Below are 21312 nucleotides of genomic sequence, written 5' to 3'. Positions count from 1 at the left end.
TATCCTCGCATGCATACACTGTCTCTGTATCATTTCATCATACACTCTCTCAGTATCCTCGCATGCATACACTTTCTCTGTATCCTCTCATGCATACACTGTCTCTGTATCCTCTCATGCATAGACTGTCTCTGTATCCACTCATACATACACTCTCTCCGTATCCTCTCATGCGTACACTGTCTCTGTATCCTCTCATGCATACACTGTCTCTGTATCCTCTTATGCATACACTCTCTCTGTATCCTCTCATGCGTACACTCACTCTGTATCCTCTCATGCATACACTGTCTCTGTATCCTCTCATGCATACACTGTCTCTGGATCCTCTCATGCGTACACTCTCTCTGTATCGTCCCAAGCATACACTGTCTCTGTATCCTCTCATGCACACACTGTCTCTGTATCCTCGCATTCACAAACTGTCTCTGTATCCTCTCATCATACACTGTCTCTGTATCCTGGCAAGTATACACTCTCTCTGTATCCTCTCATGCATACACTCTCTCTGTATCCTCTCATGCATACACTGTCTCTCTATCCTCTCATGCACACACTGTCTCTGTATCCTCTCATCATTCACTCTCACTGTATCCTTGCATACATACACTGTCCCTGTATCCTCTCATGCATACACTGTCTCTGTATCCTCTCATGCATACATTGTCTCTGTATCCTCTCATATATACACTCTCTCTGTGTCCTCTCATGCGTACACTCTCTCTGTATCCTCGCATGCATACACTGTCTCTGTATCCTTGCATGCATACACTGTCTCTGTATCCTCTCATCATTCACTCTCTCTGTATCCTCGCATGCATACACTGCCTCTGTATCCTCTCATGCAAACACTGTCTCTGTATCCTCTCATGCATACCCTGTCTCTGTATCCTCTCATGCATACACTCTCTCCGTATCCTGGCATGCATTCACTCTCACTGTATCCTCGCATGCATTCACTGTGTCTGTATCCTCTCATGCATACATTCTCTCTGTATCATCGCATGCATACACTGTCTCTGTATCCTCTCATGCATACACTCTCTCTGTATCCTCGCACTCATATACTCTCTCGGTATCGTCTCATGCGTACACTGTCTCTGTATCCTCTCATGCATACCCTGTCTCTGTATCCTCTCATGCAAACACAGTCTCTGTATCCTCTCATGCATACACTCTCTCTGTATCCTCGCATGCATACACTGTGTCAGTATCCTCTCATGCATGTACTGTCTCGGTATCGTCTCATGCGTACACTGTCTCTGTATCCTCTCATGCATACCCTGTCTTTGTATCCTCTCATGCAAACACAGTCTCTGTATCCTCTCATGCATACACTGTCTCTGTATCCTCTCATGCATACACTGTCTCTGTATCCTCTCATGCATACACTATCTCTGTATCCTCTCATTCATACACTGTCTCTGTATGCTCTCACGCATACCCTCTCTCTGTATCCTCTCATGCATACACTCTCTCTGTATCCTCTCATGCATACACTGTCTCTGTATCCTCTCATGCATACACTGTCTCTGTGTCCTCTCATGCATACACTCTCTCTGTATCCTCTCATGCATACACTCTCTCTGTATCCTCTCATGCAAACACTGTCTCTGTATCCTCTCATGCATACACTATCTCTGTATCCTCTCATTCATACACTGTCTCTGTATGCTCTCATGCATACACTGTCTCTGTGTCCTCTTAAGCATACACTGTCTCTGTATCCTCTCATGTATACACTGTCTCTGTATCCTCTCATGCATACACTATCTCTGTATCCTCTCATGCATACACTGTCTCTGTATGCTCTCATGCATACACTGTCTCTGTGTCCTCTCAAGCATACACTGTCTCTGTATCCTCTCATGTATACACTGTCTCTGTATCCTCTCATGCATACACTGTCTCTGTGTCCTCTCATGCATACACTCTCTCTGTATCCTCTCATGCATACACTCTCTCTGTATCCTCTCATCCAAACACTGTCTCTGTATACTCTCATGCATACACTGTCTCTGTATCCTCTCATGCACAAACTGTCTCTGTATCCTCGAATGCATACACTGTCTCTGGATCCTCTCATCATACACTCTCTCTTTATCCTCGCATGCATACACTGTCTCTGTATCCTCTCATGCATACACTCTCTCTGTATCCTCGCATGCATACACTCTCTCTGTATCGTCCCATGCATACACTGTCTCTGTATCCTCTCATGCACACACTGTCTCTGTATCCTCTCATACACACACTGTCTCTGTATCCTCGCATGCATTCACTGTCTCTGTATCCTCTCATCATACACTCTCTCCATATCCTCGCATGCATACACTCTCTCTGTATCCTCGCATGCATACACTGTCTCTGTATCCTCTCATGCACACACTTTCTCTATGTCCTCGCATGCATACATTGTCTCTGTATCATTTCATCATACACTCTCTCAGTATCCTCGCATGCATACACTTTCTCTGTATCCTCTCATGCATACACTGTCTCTGTATCCTCTCATGCACACACTGTCTCTGTATCCACTCATACAAACACTCTCTCCGTATCCTCTCATGCGTACACTGCCTCTGTATCCTCTCATGCATACACTGTCTCTGTATCCTCTTATGCATACACTCTCTCTGTATCCTCTCATGCGTACACTCTCTCTGTATCCTCTCATGCATACACTGTCTCTGTATCCTCTCATGCATACACTGTCTCTGGATCCTCTCATGCGTACACTCTCTCTGTATCATCCCATGCATACACTGTCTCTGTATCCTCTCATGCATACACAGTCTCTGTATTCTCAAATGCATACACTGTCTCTGTATCCTCTCATGCGTACACTCTCTCTGTATCCTCGCATGCATACACTGTCTCTGTATCCTCTCATGCACACACTGTCTCTGTATCCTCGCATTCAGACACTGTCTCTGTATCCTCTCATCATACACTGTCTCTGTATCATGGCAAGTATACACTCTCTCTGTATCCTCTCATGCATACACTTTCTCTGTATCCTCGCATGCATACACTGTCTCTGTATCCTCTCATGGATACTCTGTCTCTGTATCCTCTCATGCGTACACTCTCTCTGTATCCTCGCACGCATACACTGTCGAAGTATCGTCTCATGCATACACTGTCTCTGTATCCTCGCATGCACACACTGTCTCTGTATCCTCGCATGCATACACTTTCTCTGTATCCTCTCATGCGTACACTCTCTCTGTATCCTCGCATGCATACACTCTCTCTGTATCGTCCCATGCATACACTGTCTCTGTATCCTCTCATGCACACACTGTCTCTGTATACTCTCATGCGCACACTGTCTCTGTATCCTCGCATGCATTCACTGTCTCTGTATCCTCTCATCATACACTCTCTCCATATCCTCGCATGCATACACTGTCTCTGTATCCTCTCATGCATACACTCTCTCTGTATCCTCGCATGCATATACTGTCTCTGTATCCTCTCATGCACACACTTTCTCTATATCCTCGCATGCATACACTGTCTCTGTATCATTTCATCATACACTCTCTCAGTATCCTCGCATGCATGCACTTTCTCTGTATCCTCTCATGCATACACTGTCTCTGTATCCTCTCATGCATACACTGTATCTGTATCCACTCATACATACACTCTCTCCGTATCCTCTCATGCGTACACTGTCTCTGTATCCTCTCATGCATACACTGTCTCTGTTTCCTCTTATGCATACACTCTCTCTGTATCCTCTCATGCGTACACTCACTCTGTATCCTCTCATGCATACACTGTCTCTGTATCCTCTCATGCATACACTGTCTCTGGATCCTCTCATGCGTACACTCTCTCTGTATCGTCCCATGCATACACTGTCTCTGTATCCTCTCATGAATACACTGTCTCTGTATCCTCGCATGCATACACCGTCTCTGTATCCTCTCTTGCATACACTGTCTCTGTATTCTCTCATGCAAACACTGTCTCTGTATCCTCTCATGCGTACACTCTCTCTGTATCCTCGCATGCATACACTGTCTCTGTATCCTCTCATGCACACACTGTCTCTGTATCCTCGCATTCACAAACTGTCTCTGTATCCTCTCATCATACACTGTCTCTGTATCCTGGCAAGTATACACTCTCTCTGTATCCTCTCATGCATACACTCTCTGTATCCTCTCATGCATACACTGTCTCTCTATCCTCTCATGCATACACTGTCTCTGTATCCTCTCATGCATACACTGTCTCTGTATCCTCTCATATATACACTCTCTCTGTGTCCTCTCATGCGTACACTCTCTCTGTATCCTCGCATGCATACACTGTCTCTGTATCCTTGCATGCATACACTGTCTCTGTATCCTCTCATCATTCACTCTCTCTGTATCCTCGCATGCATACACTGCCTCTGTATCCTCTCATGCAAACACTGTCTCTGTATCCTCTCATGCATACCCTGTCTCTGTATCCTCTCATGCATACACTCTCTCCGTATCCTGGCATGCATTCACTCTCTCTGTATCCTCGCATGCATTCACTGTGTCTGTATCCTCTCATGCATACACTCTCTCTGTATCATTGCATGCATACACTGTCTCTGTATCCTCTCATGCATACACTTCCTCTGTATCCTCTCATGCATACAATGTCTCTGTGTCCTCTCATGCGTACACTCTCTCTGTATCCTCGCACTCATATACTCTCTCTGTATCCTCGCATGCATACACTGTGTCAGTATCCTCTCATGCATGTACTGTCTCGGTATCGTCTCATGCGTACACTGTCTCTGTATCCTCTCATGCATACCCTGTCTCTGTATCCTCTCATGCAAACACAGTCTCTGTATCCTCTCATGCATACACTCTCTCTGTATCCTCGCATGAATACACTGTGTCAGTATCCTCTCATGCATGTCCTGTCTCGGTATCGTCTCATGCGTACACTGTCTCTGTATCCTCTCATGCATACCCTGTCTCTGTATCCTCTCATGCAAACACAGTCTCTGTATCCTCTCATGCATACACTGTCTCTGTATCCTCTCATGCTACACTGTCTCTGTATCCTCTCATGCATACACTATCTCTGTATTCTCTCATTCATACACTGTCTCTGTATGCTCTCATGCATACACTGTCTTTGTGTCCTCTCAAGCATACACTGTCTCTGTATCCTCTCATGTATACACTGTCTCTGTATCCTCTCATGCATACACTGTCTCTGTATCCTCTCATGCATACACTGTCTCTGTATCCTCTCATGCATACACTGTCTCTGTATCCTCTCATGCATACACTGTCTCTGTATCCTCTCATGCATTCACTCTCTCAGTATCCTCGCATGCATACACTTTCTCTGTATCCTCTCATGCATACACTGTCTCTGTATCCTCTCATGCACACACTGTCTCTGTATCCACTCATACAAACACTCTCTCCGTATCCTCTCATGCGTACACTGCCTCTGTATCCTCTCATGCATACACTGTCTCTGTATCCTCTTATGCATACACTCTCTCTGTATCCTCTCATGCGTACACTCTCTCTGTATCCTCTCATGCATACACTGTCTCTGTATCCTCTCATGCATACACTGTCTCTGGATCCTCTCATGCGTACACTCTCTCTGTATCGTCCCATGCATACACTGTCTCTGTATCCTCTCATGCATACACAGTCTCTGTATCCTCAAATGCATACACCGTCTCTGTATCCTCTCATGCATACACTGTCTCTGTATCCTCTCATGCGTACACTCTCTCTGTATCCTCGCATGCATACACTGTCTCTGTATCCTCTCATGCACACACTGTCTCTGTATCCTCTCATCATACACTGTCTCTGTATCATGGCAAGTATACACTCTCTCTGTATCCTCTCATGCATACACTCTCTCTGTATCCTCGCATGCATACACTGTCTCTGTATCCTCTCATGGATACTCTGTCTCTGTATCCTCTCATGCGTACACTCTCTCTGTATCCTCGCACGCATACACTGTCGAAGTATCGTCTCATGCATACACTGTCTCTGTATCCTCGCATGCACACACTGTCTCTGTATCCTCGCATGCATACACTTTCTCTGTATCCTCTCATGCGTACACTCTCTCTGTATCCTCGCATGCATACACTCTCTCTGTATCGTCCCATGCATACACTGTCTCTGTTTCCTCTCATGCACACACTGTCTCTGTATCCTCTCATGCGCACACTGTCTCTGTATCCTCGCATGCATTCACTGTCTCTGTATCCTCTCATCATACACTCTCTCCATATCCTCGCATGCATGCACTGTCTCTGTATCCTCTCATGCATACACTCTCTCTGTATCCTCACATGCATACACTGTCTCTGTATCCTCTCATGCACACACTTTCTCTATATCCTCGCATGCATACACTGTCTCTGTATCATTTCATCATACACTCTCTCAGTATCCTCGCATGCATACACTTTCTCTGTATCCTCTCATGCATACACTGTCTCTGTATCCTCTCATGCATACACTGTATCTGTATCCACTCATACATACACTCTCTCCGTATCCTCTCATGCGTACACTGTCTCTGTATCCTCTCATGCATACACTGTCTCTGTTTCCTCTTATGCATACACTCTCTCTGTATCCTCTTGCGTACACTCACTCTGTATCCTCTCATGCATACACTGTCTCTGTATCCTCTCATGCATACTCTGTCTCTGGATCCTCTCATGCGTACACTCTCTCTGTATCGTCCCATGCATACACTGTCTCTGTATCCTCCAATGCATACACTGTCTCTGTATCCTCGCATGCATACACCGTCTCTGTATCCTCTCTTGCATACACTGTCTCTGTATTCTCTCATGCAAACACTGTCTCTGTATCCTCTCATGCGTACACTCTCTCTGTATCCTCGCATGCATACACTGTCTCTGTATCCTCTCATGCACACACTGTCTCTGTATCCTCGCATTCACAAACTGTCTCTGTATCCTCTCATCATACACTGTCTCTGTATCCTGGCAAGTATACACTCTCTCTGTATCCTCTCATGCATACACTCTCTGTATCCTCTCATGCATACACTGTCTCTCTATCCTCTCATGCACACACTGTCTCTGTATCCTCTCATCATTCACTCTCACTGTATCCTTGCATACATACACTGTCCCTGTATCCTCTCATGCATACACTGTCTCTGTATCCTCTCATGCATACACTGTCTCTGTATCCTCTCATATATACACTCTCTCTGTGTCCTCTCATGCGTACACTCTCTCTGTATCCTCGCATGCATACACTGTCTCTGTATCCTTGCATGCATACACTGTCTCTGTATCCTCTCATCATTCACTCTCTCTGTATCCTCGCATGCATACACTGCCTCTGTATCCTCTCATGCAAACACTGTCTCTGTATCCTCTCATGCATACCCTGTCTCTGTATCCTCTCATGCATACACTCTCTCCGTATCCTGGCATGCATTCACTCTCTCTGTATCCTCGCATGCATTCACTGTGTCTGTATCCTCTCATGCATACACTCTCTCTGTATCATCGCATGCATACACTGTCTCTGTATCCTCTCATGCATACACTTCCTCTGTAGCCTCTCATGCATACAATGTCTCTGTGTCCTCTCATGCGTACACTCTCTCTGTATCCTCGCACTCATATACTCTCTCTGTATCCTCGCATGCATACACTGTGTCAGTATCCTCTCATGCATGTACTGTCTCAGTATCGTCTCATGCGTACACTGTCTCTGTATCCTCTCATGCATACCCTGTCTCTGTATCCTCTCATGCAAACACAGTCTCTGTATCCTCTCGTGCATACACTCTCTCTGTATTCTCGCATGAATACACTGTGTCGGTATCCTCTCATGCATGTCCTGTCTCGGTATCGTCTCATGCGTACACTGTCTCTGTATCCTCTCATGCATACCCTGTCTCTGTATCCTCTCATGCAAACACAGTCTCGGTATCCTCTCATGCATACACTGTCTCTGTATCCTCTCATGCTACACTGTCTCTGTATCCTCTCATGCATACACTATCTCTGTATCCTCTCATTCATACACTGTCTCTGTATGCTCTCATGTATACACTGTCTTTGTGTCCTCTCAAGCATACACTGTCTCTGTATCCTCTCATGTATACACTGTCTCTGTATCCTCTCATGCATACACTGTCTCTGTATCCTCTCATGCATACACTGTCTCTGTATCCTCTCATGCATACACTGTCTCTGTATCCTCTCATGCATACACTGTCTCTGTATCCTCTCATGCATTCACTCTCTCTGTATCCTCTCATGCATACACTCTCTCTGTATCCTCTCACGCAAACACTGTCTCTGTATCCTCTCACGCATACCCTCTCTCTGTATCCTCTCATGCATACACTCTCTCTGTATCCTCTCATGCATACACTGTCTCTGTATCCTCTCATGCATACACTGTCTCTGTGTCCTCTCATGCATACACTCTCTCTGTATCCTCTCATGCATACACTCTCTCTGTATCCTCTCATGCAAACACTGTCTCTGTATACTCTCATGCATACACTGTCTCTGTATCCTCTCATGCACACACTGTCTCTGTATCCTCGAATGCATACACTGTCTCTGCATCCTCTCATCATACACTCTCTCTTTATCCTCGCATGCATACACTGTCTCTGTATCCTCTCATGCATACACTCTCTCTGTATCCTCGCATGCATACACTCTCTCTGTATCGTCCCATGCATACACTGTCTCTGTATCCTCTCATGCACACACTGTCTCTGTATCCTCTCATGCACACACTGTCTCTGTATCCTCGCATGCATTCACTGTCTCTGTATCCTCTCATCATACACTCTCTCCATATCCTCGCATGCATGCACTGTCTCTGTATCCTCTCATGCATACACTCTCTCTGTATCCTCGCATGCATACACTGTCTCTGTATCCTCTCATGCACACACTTTCTCTTTGTCCTCGCATGCATACACTGTCTCTGTATCATCTCATCATACACTCTCTCAGTATCCTCGCATGCATACACTTTCTCTGTATCCTCTCATGCATACACTGTCTCTGTATCCTCTCATGCACACACTGTCTCTGTATCCACTCATACAAACACTCTCTCCGTATCCTCTCATGCGTACACTGTCTCTGTATCCTCTCATGCATACACTGTCTCTGTATCCTCTTCTGCATACACTCTCTCTGTATCCTCTCATGCGTACACTCTCTCTGTATCCTCTCATGCATACATTGTCTCTGTATCCTCTCATGCATACACTGTCTCTGGATCCTCTCATGCGTACACTCTCTCTGTATCGTCCCATGCATACACTGTCTCTGTATCCTCTCATGCATACACAGTCTCTGTATCCCCGCATGCATACACCGTCTCTGTATCCTCTCATGCATACACTGTCTCTGCATCCTCTCATGCGTACACTCTCTCTGTATCCTCGCATGCATACACTGTCTCTGTATCCTCTCATGCACACACTGTCTCTGTATCCTCGCATTCAGACACTGTCTCTGTATCCTCTCATCATACACTGTCTCTGTATCGTCTCATGCGTACACTGTCTCTGTACCCTCTCATGCATACCCTGTCTCTGTATCCTCTCATGCAAACACAGTCTCTGTATCCTCTCATGCATACACTCTGTCTGTATCCTCGCATGCATACACTGTGTCAGTATCCTTTCATGCATGTACTGTCTCGGTATCGTCTCATGCGTACACTGTCTCTGTATCCTCTCATGCATACCCTGTCTCTGTATCCTCTCATGCAAACACAGTCTCTGTATCCTCTCATGCATACACTGTCTCTGTATCCTCTCATGAATACACTGTCTCTGTATCCTCTCATGCATACATTATCTTTGTATCCTCTCATTCATACACTGTCTCTGTATGCTCTCATGCATACACTGTCTCTGTGTCCTCTCAAGCATACACTGTCTCTGTATCCTCTCATGTATACACTGTCTCTGTATCCTCTCATGCATACACTGTCTCTGTATCCTCTCATGCATACACTGTCTCTGTATCCTCTCATGCATACACTGTCTCTGTATCCTCTCATGCATACACTGTCTCTGTATACTCTCATGCATTCACTCTCTCCGTATCCTCTCATGCATACACTCTCTCTGTATCCTCTCATGCAAACACTGTCTCTGTATCCTCTCATGCATACACTCTCTCTGTATCCTCTCATGCATACACTGTCTCTGTATCCTCTCATGCATACACTGTCTCTGTGTCCTCTCATGCATACACTCTCTCTGTATCCTCTCATGCATACACTCTCTCTGTATCCTCTCATGCAAACACTGTCTCTGTATTCTCTCATGCATACACTGTCTCTGTATCCTCTCATGCACACACTGTCTCTGTATCCTCGAATGCATACACTGTCTCTGGATCCTCTCATCATACACTCTCTCTTTATCCTCGCATGCATACACTGTCTCTGTATCCTCTCATGCATACACTCTCTCTGTATCCTCGCATGCATACACTCTCTCTGTATCGTCCCATGCATACACTGTCTCTGTATCCTCTCATGCACACACTGTCTCTGTATCCTCTCATGCACACACTGTCTCTGTATCCTCGCATGCATTCACTGTCTCTGTATCCTCTCATCATACACTCTCTGCATATCCCCGCATGCATGCACTGTCTCTGTATCCTCTCATGCATACACTATCTCTGTATCCTAGCATGCATACACTGTCTCTGTATCCTCTCATGCACACACTTTCTCTATGTCCTCGCATGCATACACTGTCTCTGTATCATCTCATCATACACTCTCCCAGTATCCTCGCATGCATACACTTTCTCTGTATCCTCTCATGCATACAGTGTCTCTGTATCCTCTCATGCACACACTGCCTCTGTATCCACTCATACAAACACTCTCTCCGTATCCTCTCATGCGTACACTGTCTCTGTATCCTCTCATGCATACACTGTCTCTGTATCCTCTTATGCATACACTCTCTCTGTATCCTCTCATGCGTACACTCTCTCTGTATCCTCTCATGCATACACTGTCTCTGTATCCTCTCATGCATACACTGTCTCTGGATCCTCTCATGCGTACACTCTCTCTGTATCATCCCATGCATACACTGTCTCTTTATCCTCTCATGCATACACAGTCTCTGTATCCTCGCATGCATACACCGCCTCTGTATCCTCTCATGCATACACTGTCTCTGTATCCTCTCATGCGTACACTCTCTCTGTATCCTCTCATGCATACACTCTCTCTGTATCCTCTCATGCATACACTGTCTCTGTATCCTCTCATGCATACACTGTCTCTGTGTCCTCTCATGCATACACTCTCTCTGTATCCTCTCATGCATACACTCTCTCTGTATCCTCTCATGCAAACACTGTCTCTGTATACTCTCATGCATACACTGTCTCTGTATCCTCTCATGCACACACTGTCTCTGTATCCTCGAATGCATACACTGTCTCTGGATCCTCTTATCATACACTCTCTCTTTATCCTCGCATGCATACACTGTCTCTGTATCCTCTCATGCATACACTCTCTCTGTATCCTCGCATGCATACACTCTCTCTGTATCGTCCCAAGCATACACTGTCTCTGTATCCTCTCATGCACACACTGTCTCTGTATCCTCTCATGCACACACTGTCTCTGTATCCTCGCATGCATTCACTGTCTCTGTATCCTCTCATCATACACTCTCTCCATATCCTCGCATGCATGCACTGTCTCTGTATCCTCTCATGCATACACTCTCTCTGTATCCTCGCATGCATACACTGTCTCTGTATCCTCTCATGCACACACTTTCTCTATGTCCTCGCATGCATACACTGTCTCTGTATCATCTCATCATACATTCTCTCAGTATCCTCGCATGCATACACTTTCTCTGTATCCTCTCATGCATACAGTGTCTCTGTATCCTCTCATGCACACACTGCCTCTGTATCCACTCATACAAACACTCTCTCCGTATCCTCTCATGCGTACACTGTCTCTGTATCCTCTCATGCATACACTGTCTCTGTATCCTCTTATGCATACACTCTCTCTGTATCCTCTCATGCGTACACTCTCTCTGTATCCTCTCATGCATACACTGTCTCTGTATCCTCTCATGCATACACTGTCTCTGGATCCTCTCATGCGTACACTCTCTCTGTATCATCCCATGCATACACTGTCGCTGTATCCTCTCATGCATACACCGTCTCTGTATCCTCTCATGCATACACTGTCTCTGGATCCTCTCATGCGTACACTCTCTCTGTATCATCCCATGCATACACAGTCTCTGTATCCTCGCATGCATACACCGTCTCTGTATCCTCTCATGCATACACTGTCTCTGTATCCTCTCATGCGTACACTCTCTCTGTATCCTCGCATACATACACTGTCTCTGTATCCTCTCATGCACACACTGTCTCTGTTTCCTCGCATTCAGACACTGTCTCTGTATCCTCTCATCATACACTGTCTCTGTATCCTTTCATGCATACACTCTCTCTGTATCCTCTCATGCATACACTGACTCTGTATCCTCTCATGCACACACCGTCTCTGTATCCTCTTATCATTCACTCTCACTGTATCCTCACATGCATACACTGTCCCTGTATCCTCTCATGCATACACTGTCTCTGTATCCTCTCATGCATACACTGTCTCTGTATCCTCTCATATATACACTCTCTCCATATCCTCGCATGCATACACTCTCTGTATCCTCGCATGCATACACTGTCTCATTATCCTCCCATGCATAAACTCTCTCTGTATCCTCTCATGCATACACTGTCTCTGTGTCCTCTCATGCGTACACTCTCTCTGTATCCTCTCATGCATACACTCTCTCTGTATCCTCTCATGCATACACTGTCTCTGTATCCTCTCATGCATACACTGTCTCTGTGTCCTCTCATGCATACACTCTCTCTGTATCCTCTCATGCATACACTCTCTCTGTATCCTCTCATGCAAACACTGTCTCTGTATACTCTCATGCATACACTGTCTCTGTATCCTCTCATGCACACACTGTCTCTGTATCCTCGAATGCATACACTGTCTCTGGATCCTCTTATCATACACTCTCTCTTTATCCTCGCATGCATACACTGTCTCTGTATCCTCTCATGCATACACTCTCTCTGTATCCTCGCATGCATACACTCTCTCTGTATCGTCCCATGCATACACTGTCTCTGTATCCTCTCATGCACACACTGTCTCTGTATCCTCTCATGCACACACTGTCTCTGTATCCTCGCATGCATTCACTGTCTCTGTATCCTCTCATCATACACTCTCTCCATATCCTCGCATGCATGCACTGTCTCTGTATCCTCTCATGCATACACTCTCTCTGTATCCTCGCATGCATACACTGTCTCTGTATCCTCTCATGCACACACTTTCTCTATGTCCTCGCATGCATACACTGTCTCTGTATCATCTCATCATACATTCTCTCAGTATCCTCGCATGCATACACTTTCTCTGTATCCTCTCATGCATACAGTGTCTCTGTATCCTCTCATGCACACACTGCCTCTGTATCCACTCATACAAACACTCTCTCCGTATCCTCTCATGCGTACACTGTCTCTGTATCCTCTCATGCATACACTGTCTCTGTATCCTCTTATGCATACACTCTCTCTGTATCCTCTCATGCGTACACTCTCTCTGTATCCTCTCATGCATACACTGTCTCTGTATCCTCTCATGCATACACTGTCTCTGGATCCTCTCATGCGTACACTCTCTCTGTATCATCCCATGCATACACAGTCTCTGTATCCTCGCATGCATACACCGTCTCTGTATCCTCTCATGCATACACTGTCTCTGTATCCTCTCATGCGTACACTCTCTCTGTATCCTCGCATACATACACTGTCTCTGTATCCTCTCATGCACACACTGTCTCTGTTTCCTCGCATTCAGACACTGTCTCTGTATCCTCTCATCATACACTGTCTCTGTATCCTTTCATGCATACACTCTCTCTGTATCCTCTCATGCATACACTGACTCTGTATCCTCTCATGCACACACTGTCTCTGTATCCTCTCATCATACACTGTCTCTGTATCCTTTCATGCATACACTCTATCTGTATCCTCACATGCATACACTGTCCCTGTATCCTCTCATGCATACACTGTCTCTGTATCCTCTCATGCATACACTGTCTCTGTATCCTCTCATATATACACTCTCTCCATATCCTCGCATGCATACACTCTCTGTATCCTCGCATGCATACACTGTCTCATTATCCTCCCATGCATAACCTCTCTCTGTATCCTCTCATGCATACACTGTCTCTGTGTCCTCTCATGCGTACATTCTCTCTGTATCCTCGCATGCATACACTGTCTCTGTATCCTTGCATGCATACACTGTCTCTGTATCCTCTCATCATTCACTCTCTCTGTATCCTCGCATGCATACACTGTCTCTGTATCCTCTCATGCAAACACTGTCTCTGTATCCTCTCATGCAAACACAGTCTCTGTATCCTCTCATGCATACACTGTCTCTGTATCCTCTCATGCATACACTGTCTCTGTATCCTCTCATGCATACACTGTCTCTGTATCCTCTCATGCATACACTGTCTCTGTATCCTCGCATGCATACACTGTCTCTGTATGCTCTCATGCATACACTGTCTCTGTGTCCTCTCAAGCATACACTGTCTCTGTATCCTCTCATGTATACACTGTCTCTGTATCCTCTCATGCATACACTGTCTCTGTATCCTCTCATATATACACTCTCTCCATATCCTCGCATGCATACACTCTCTGTATCCTCGCATGCATACACTGTCTCATTATCCTCCCATGCATAAACTCTCTCTGTATCCTCTCATGCATACACTGTCTCTGTGTCCTCTCATGCGTACATTCTCTCTGTATCCTCTCATCATTCACTCTCTCTGTATCCTCGCATGCATACACTGTCTCTGTATCCTCTCATGCAAACACTGTCTCTGTATCCTCTCATGCATACCCTGTCTCTGTATCCTCTCATGCAAACACAGTCTCTGTATCCTCTCATGCATACACTGTCTCTGTATCCTCTCATGCATACACTGTCTCTGTATCCTCTCATGCATACACTGTCTCTGTATCCTCTCATTCATACACTGTCTCTGTATGCTCTCATGCATACACTGTCTCTGTGTCCTCTCAAGCATACACTGTCTCTGTATCCTCTCATGTATACACTGTCTCTGTATCCTCTCATGCATACACTGTCTCTGTATCCTCTCATGCATACATTCTCTCTGTATCCTCTCATGCATACACTGTCTCTGTATCCTCTCATGCATACACTGTCTCTGTATCCTCTCATGCATACACTCTCTCTGTATCCTCTCATGCATACACTCTCTCTGTATCCTCTCATGCATACACTGTCTCTGTATCATCTCATGCATACACTGTCTCTGTGTCCTCTCATGCATACACTCTCTCTGTATCCTCTCATGCATACACTCTCTCTGTATCCTCTCATGCAAACACTGTCTCTGTATCCTCTCATGCATACACTGTCTCTGTATCCTCTCATGCATACACTCTCTCTGTATCCTTTCATGCACACACTGTCTCTGTATCCTCGAATGCATACACTGTCTCTGGATCCTCTCATCATACACTCTCTCTTTATCCTCGCATGCATACACTGTCTCTGTATCCTCTCATGCATACACTCTCTCTGTATCCTCTCATGCATACACTCTCTCTGTATCCTCTCATGCAAACACTGTCTCTGTATCCTCTCATGCATACACTGTCTCTGTATCCTCTCAAGCATACACTCTCTGTATCCTCTCATGCATACACTGTCTCTGTATGCTCGCATGCATACACAGTCCCTGTAACCTCTCATGCGTACACTCTCTCTGTATCCTCTCATGCATACACTGTCTCTGTATCCTCGCATGCATACACTGTCTCTGTATCCTCTCATGCATACACTGTCTCTTTATCCTCTCATGCGTACACTCTCTCTGTATCCTCGCATGCATACACTGTCTCTGTATCCTCTCATGCACACACTGTCTCTGTATCCTCGCATGCATACACTGTCTCTGTATCCTCTCATGCATACACTGTCTCTGTGTCCTATCATGCATACACTGTCTCTGTATCGTCTCATGCATACACTCTCTCTGTATCCTCTCATGCATACACTGTCATGCTTTCACTGTCTCTGTATCCGCTCTTGCATACACTCTCTCTGTATACTCTTATGCGTACACTCTCTCTGTATCCTCTCATCATACACTGTCTCTGTATCCTGGCATGCATACACTGTCTCTGTATCCTCTCATGCATACACTCTCTCTGTATCCTCTCATGCATACACTGTCTCTGTATCCTCTCATGCACACACTGTCTCTGTATCCTCTCATCATTCACTCTCTCTGTATCCTCGCATGCATACACTGTCTCTGTATCCTCTCATGTATACACTCTCTCTGTATCCTCTCATGCATACACTGTCTCTGTGTCCTCTCATACATACACTCTCTCCGTATCCTCTCATGCATACACTGTCTCTGTATCCTCTCATGCAAACACTGTCTCTGTATCCTCTCATGCATACTCCGTCTCTGTATCCTCTAATGCATACACTGCCTCTGTATCCTCTCATATGTACCCTGTCCCCGCACGTGTCATGGATACATTCACTCTACGTGTCTCATTTGTCCACCTACTCTGCATGTGTCATGCGTACAGTCGCTCTGTGTCTCTCATACATACACTTGCTCTGCTTGTGTCATGCGTACCTTCAGGTGTGTCTCATGCATACATTCACTCTGCGTATTGCATCCGCTCACTTGCTCTGCGTGTCTCATCTGTTCACTCACTCTGCGTGTGCCACGTGTAGCCTCTCTCAGCATATGTCATGCATACATTCGTTCTGCCTATCTCATGCGTATACTCGCCCTGCATGTGTCATGTGTACCATCATCCGGCATGTGTCATGCGCACCTTCTCCTGGCGTATGTCATGTGTACCCTCTCCCTGCTTATGTTGTCCGTACCCTCTCCCTGCGTGCGTCATGCGTACCCTCTACCTTTGTGTCATGCTTACCCTCTCCATGCATGTGTCATGTGTACCCTCGCCCTTTGTGTCATGCGTACCCTGTCCGTTTGTCATACATACTCCCTCACAAGGAGTATCACAGCCCTCACAAGGAGTATCACAGCTCTGAATATTCCCTCATTATTCCATATAAGTATTCTTTCTGTATCTCGTATATACTCTCTGTATCTCATATATTCTCTTTCTATAGCTCAAATATACTCTCTCTTTATGCTGCTTTGAGGCGTGGTGTAAGTGTGTTAAGGAACTGGACATTGAGTCTGTTGTCTTCCTCCCTTCAGAAGTGCTGATGGAGCCTAATAATTCTGAATGGTGTGGAACAATTTGGCCATCAGTGCTAGCTAACATAAACATTTTCCTTCAAAACAGCTTTTAAAATTCTTACTCCTCATGCGGACTCTCCGTTTGCTTGTGAGTACCCGGGTAAAATATTTGTGTGGACAAATCCATAATCTTCTCTGAACTTCTTAAAACAGTCATTTGCAAACTGTAGGCCATTAACTGAAATGATAAGACCGAGAATACCATGTGGGGCAAAAAGTTATTTCAGTAAATTAATGACTGCTTCTGAGGTTGGACCATGAAGAGGTTTACCTGGAGTAATAGTCAACAACCATGAGTAATGGCTTCCCCTTGAGCTTGATATCATCCATTCTGAGATGTTCCCATGGTCTGGAGGGAAATGAGGATACCGTGAATGGTTTTCTTTGCTCCTTGTGATGGATTGCATAGGCCTTGCAGTTTGAAATCATTTCCTCCAGTGATTTTGAGATCTGTAACTACCAGAATATCATGATCTAACATGGCATTTTGTAATGCCAAGGTGTCCCTGGTGTATCCTATGAAGTATCTTGAGCCTGAGGGCTTTTGTATTAACAATCTCTCATCACAAATTAGCAAGTCATCCACAACTTTGAGATGTCTTTGTGGGCAGAATTTACCGACCAACCCGCCACGTGGTTTTCGATGGCAGAGGCTGCTCACCAGCGGGATTTACCCACTCAGCCATTGTCAATGGGATTTCGGGTGACTTCACCCCTTGTTGCCAGGAAACCTGTGGGCCGGCATGGTACCGCAATATCCCACTGGCCGGTAGATCGCGCCCACTATTTCAGGATGGGATTGTTTGCAACATATTCCGGCCATTCATTTATGCAGCATTTTTTCAGTTTTGCACATTCCTCAATTGACTTCTGTGCCTTTCAAATTTTATTCCAACTCAGTGCTGTTACAGGTCGGAATTTAATGGTTAATAAGGCATATGGTTCTACACCCTCAGTGCAATTTATGTCCTCCTATTCAGGTTCTTCACAGGAATATGTGACAATGCATCTGTTTTTGCTTGTTGTTTTTCTTGTACAAGTTTGTCCAATGGTTTCTTGCTTGATGTAAGGCGATCTTCCAGTTAAAGGACTTTCTTCACCTGTTGTTCTTCTACTTGATTTCTCGAGGTTTTCACATGGTACAATGAGGTTCAGGTGCACCCATGGTCACAGCACTTGTTTAAGTCTTTTCCACACCTCTCTTGGGAATGTTGTAAGTTTTTCATAGTTTAGATGGGTATTTACTTTTCAGAGGAGTTGTAGATCTGTGCGAGCTTTTCAGCTTAACAATGAACAATCTTGGTTGTGGATCATGTGTAACATTTCTGTGATTTCCCTTCCTTTGTACTGACATTTAGCAGTCAACTACCCCTTGACTTTAAGTTGAATGCTTCCTGGCCCACAGAGTCATGGAGGAAGCCATTGCTCTGCGTTTGGAAGAATTGAAACTCCTGCTCCTGTGTCTACTTTGAAGTTTGTTTTATATCTGTTGGCCATGCCTGCATTTCAATCATTCTCATTGGATCTTGCAATTTATTCCAAGAATGGCACTTCATTGTCTTTATCATCTTCAACTTCTTGAATGCTACATGATTCAACTTGGAGCTTGCTGTGGCATACAAAATGGCCTCTCTTCCAGCAGGAGTAGCAGTCCTTACTTTTGGTGGGCATTCTTTGCTTTGTGCCAGTGCAGCTTTTTCCTGCCACAACAAGATGATTGAATATAGCAGTTACAGTGCCCCCTTCACTTTTATTCTGTTTTTAATTAGATGGGTACTGAGATAAATTCAAGGTAATCAGACAAAGTCAACATGGCTATGTGAAAGAGGAATCATGTTTAACCAATTTATTGGAGTACTTTGAAGAAGTAATATGCTCTGTGGATAAAGAGGAACCTAAGGATATACTGTACTTCGATTTCTAGAAGACATTTGGTAAGGTATCATATCAAAGGTTATTGTGGAAACTAAAAGCTCATCACATGGGGGTAACAGAGAAGATTGACCAGTTAACAAGAAACAGAGTAGGCATGAAATGGATCATTTTCTGGTTGGCAAGATGTAACGAGTGGCATGCCATAGCCTCAACTCTTCACAATTTATATAAATTATTTTGATGAAGCGACTGGAGGTATGGTTGGTAAATTTGCTGATGACACAAAGATAGGTAGGAAAATAAATTGTGAAGATGACATAAAGAGGTTACAGCACACTTAGTACTGGTTGCATATCATCATTTAAATTGTCAGGAGCACAAAGTTTGCATGATAATCTTGCATCTTGATCCCCATTTACAGGCCTTGTTCGATTACCGTCCCCACCCAGCCACTGGCCGACCACCTTCGGTGTGCTCAGAATTATTTCAATAAAAGTTAAAGGTATTGCACTGTAATCATTCCATCAATGCTTACAAGAGAGAGTCTGAAAATATTTGTGTGCGCAGAGGCACAGGCCTTGAGAATTTGTTTTATAATTATAACTAAACCCAAATATTCTTGGAAAACTTTCAGGTTCCCTTCCTCGCCGGAGACGGACTAATTCCCATGGCGAAACATAGCCTCAGTTTTCAGCTCAGTAGAGGTGAACTCCAGCGATGGTATTAAGAACATTTTGAATATCAAAATGTTGTTGGGAATTCACATTGTTACCGATCTACGTGAAGAAAGCTGAGAATATTTCAGAAAGAAAAACATGTAGATACTATTCTGGGAATTGCCCACTGTCCAGCCTACTGACCATTTAGAAAAACATATTTACATAATTGTTTAATTTTCATCACTAATCCCTGGGCTGGATTCTCCACAGCCCCGTGCCGTAATCGTGGCCAGCGTGGAGGCGGAGAATCCACTTTCACACTGTAATCGGGCCCAGCACCGGTTCATCGATTCTCCGGGCCCTGACAATTGGCGTGACCGCGGAGTACGCCGCGCCGCCGGTGGGCCATTGCCAGAGGCCCAGTCCTTATAGGCGACCAGGGATTAACTGTGCAGGTGTTGAGGCTCAGGCGCGCGGCCGATCGGGGGGTCTCTTATTTCGGTGTGGCTGCGCAGTCTGAATCCGCTATGGAGCACAGCGAGCCCGCTGGAGGCTGCTACCGTCCGCATGCACGGACTCCGAACCGGAAGTGCAGGAGCCTGTATCCGCAGCTAAAACTGCGAGATTGACTCTGGGTCCCTGCTAGCGCCCTGCAGGGCATTGAATTCGTTCAACTTTTTTCTAGGAATTTTGGGAGTAAAACTCCACCGTTTTTATGCCGACGTGGGGACATAGTTTCATTTTGGGAGAATCCAACTCCATTTATTTCATATTGGCCTGCAATACAGCATTGTCTCGAGCTGACATGTGCAATGCACTATGATGTGCTAAAGCTGGAAGAAATGCCAAGTGAACATTTAAATGAGTAGACCTGCTCTCTTTCAGGAGCACATTTGAAACGGACTCTTCAGTTTATCAAGTTAGCTTCAGGTTTGGTGGAGAAGTGACAGAGTGCATTCAGTCTGTACAATAATAATAATAATAATAATAATAATGATCGCTTATTGTCACAAGTAGGCTTCAATGAAGTTACTGTGAAAAGCCCCTAGTCGCCACATTCCGGTGCCTGTTCGGGGAGGCCGGTATGGGAATTGAACCCGTGCTGCTGGTCTTCTTCTGAATTACAAGCCAGCTGTTTAGCCCACTGTGCTAAACCAGCCCCAGCATCAAATTATCTTGCCCAGTATCTTGCTCCTGCAACATTTACATTTACAAATGGCATGAGACCATAAATAGAGTTGACTATTTGACCCCTCGGGTCTGCTCCCCTATTCAATAAGATCATGGGTGA

The sequence above is a fragment of the Scyliorhinus torazame genome, chromosome 8 (assembly GCF_047496885.1).
Source record: "Scyliorhinus torazame isolate Kashiwa2021f chromosome 8, sScyTor2.1, whole genome shotgun sequence".
Taxonomy (NCBI): domain Eukaryota; kingdom Metazoa; phylum Chordata; class Chondrichthyes; order Carcharhiniformes; family Scyliorhinidae; genus Scyliorhinus; species Scyliorhinus torazame.
This window is presented reverse-complemented; position numbering follows the sequence as displayed.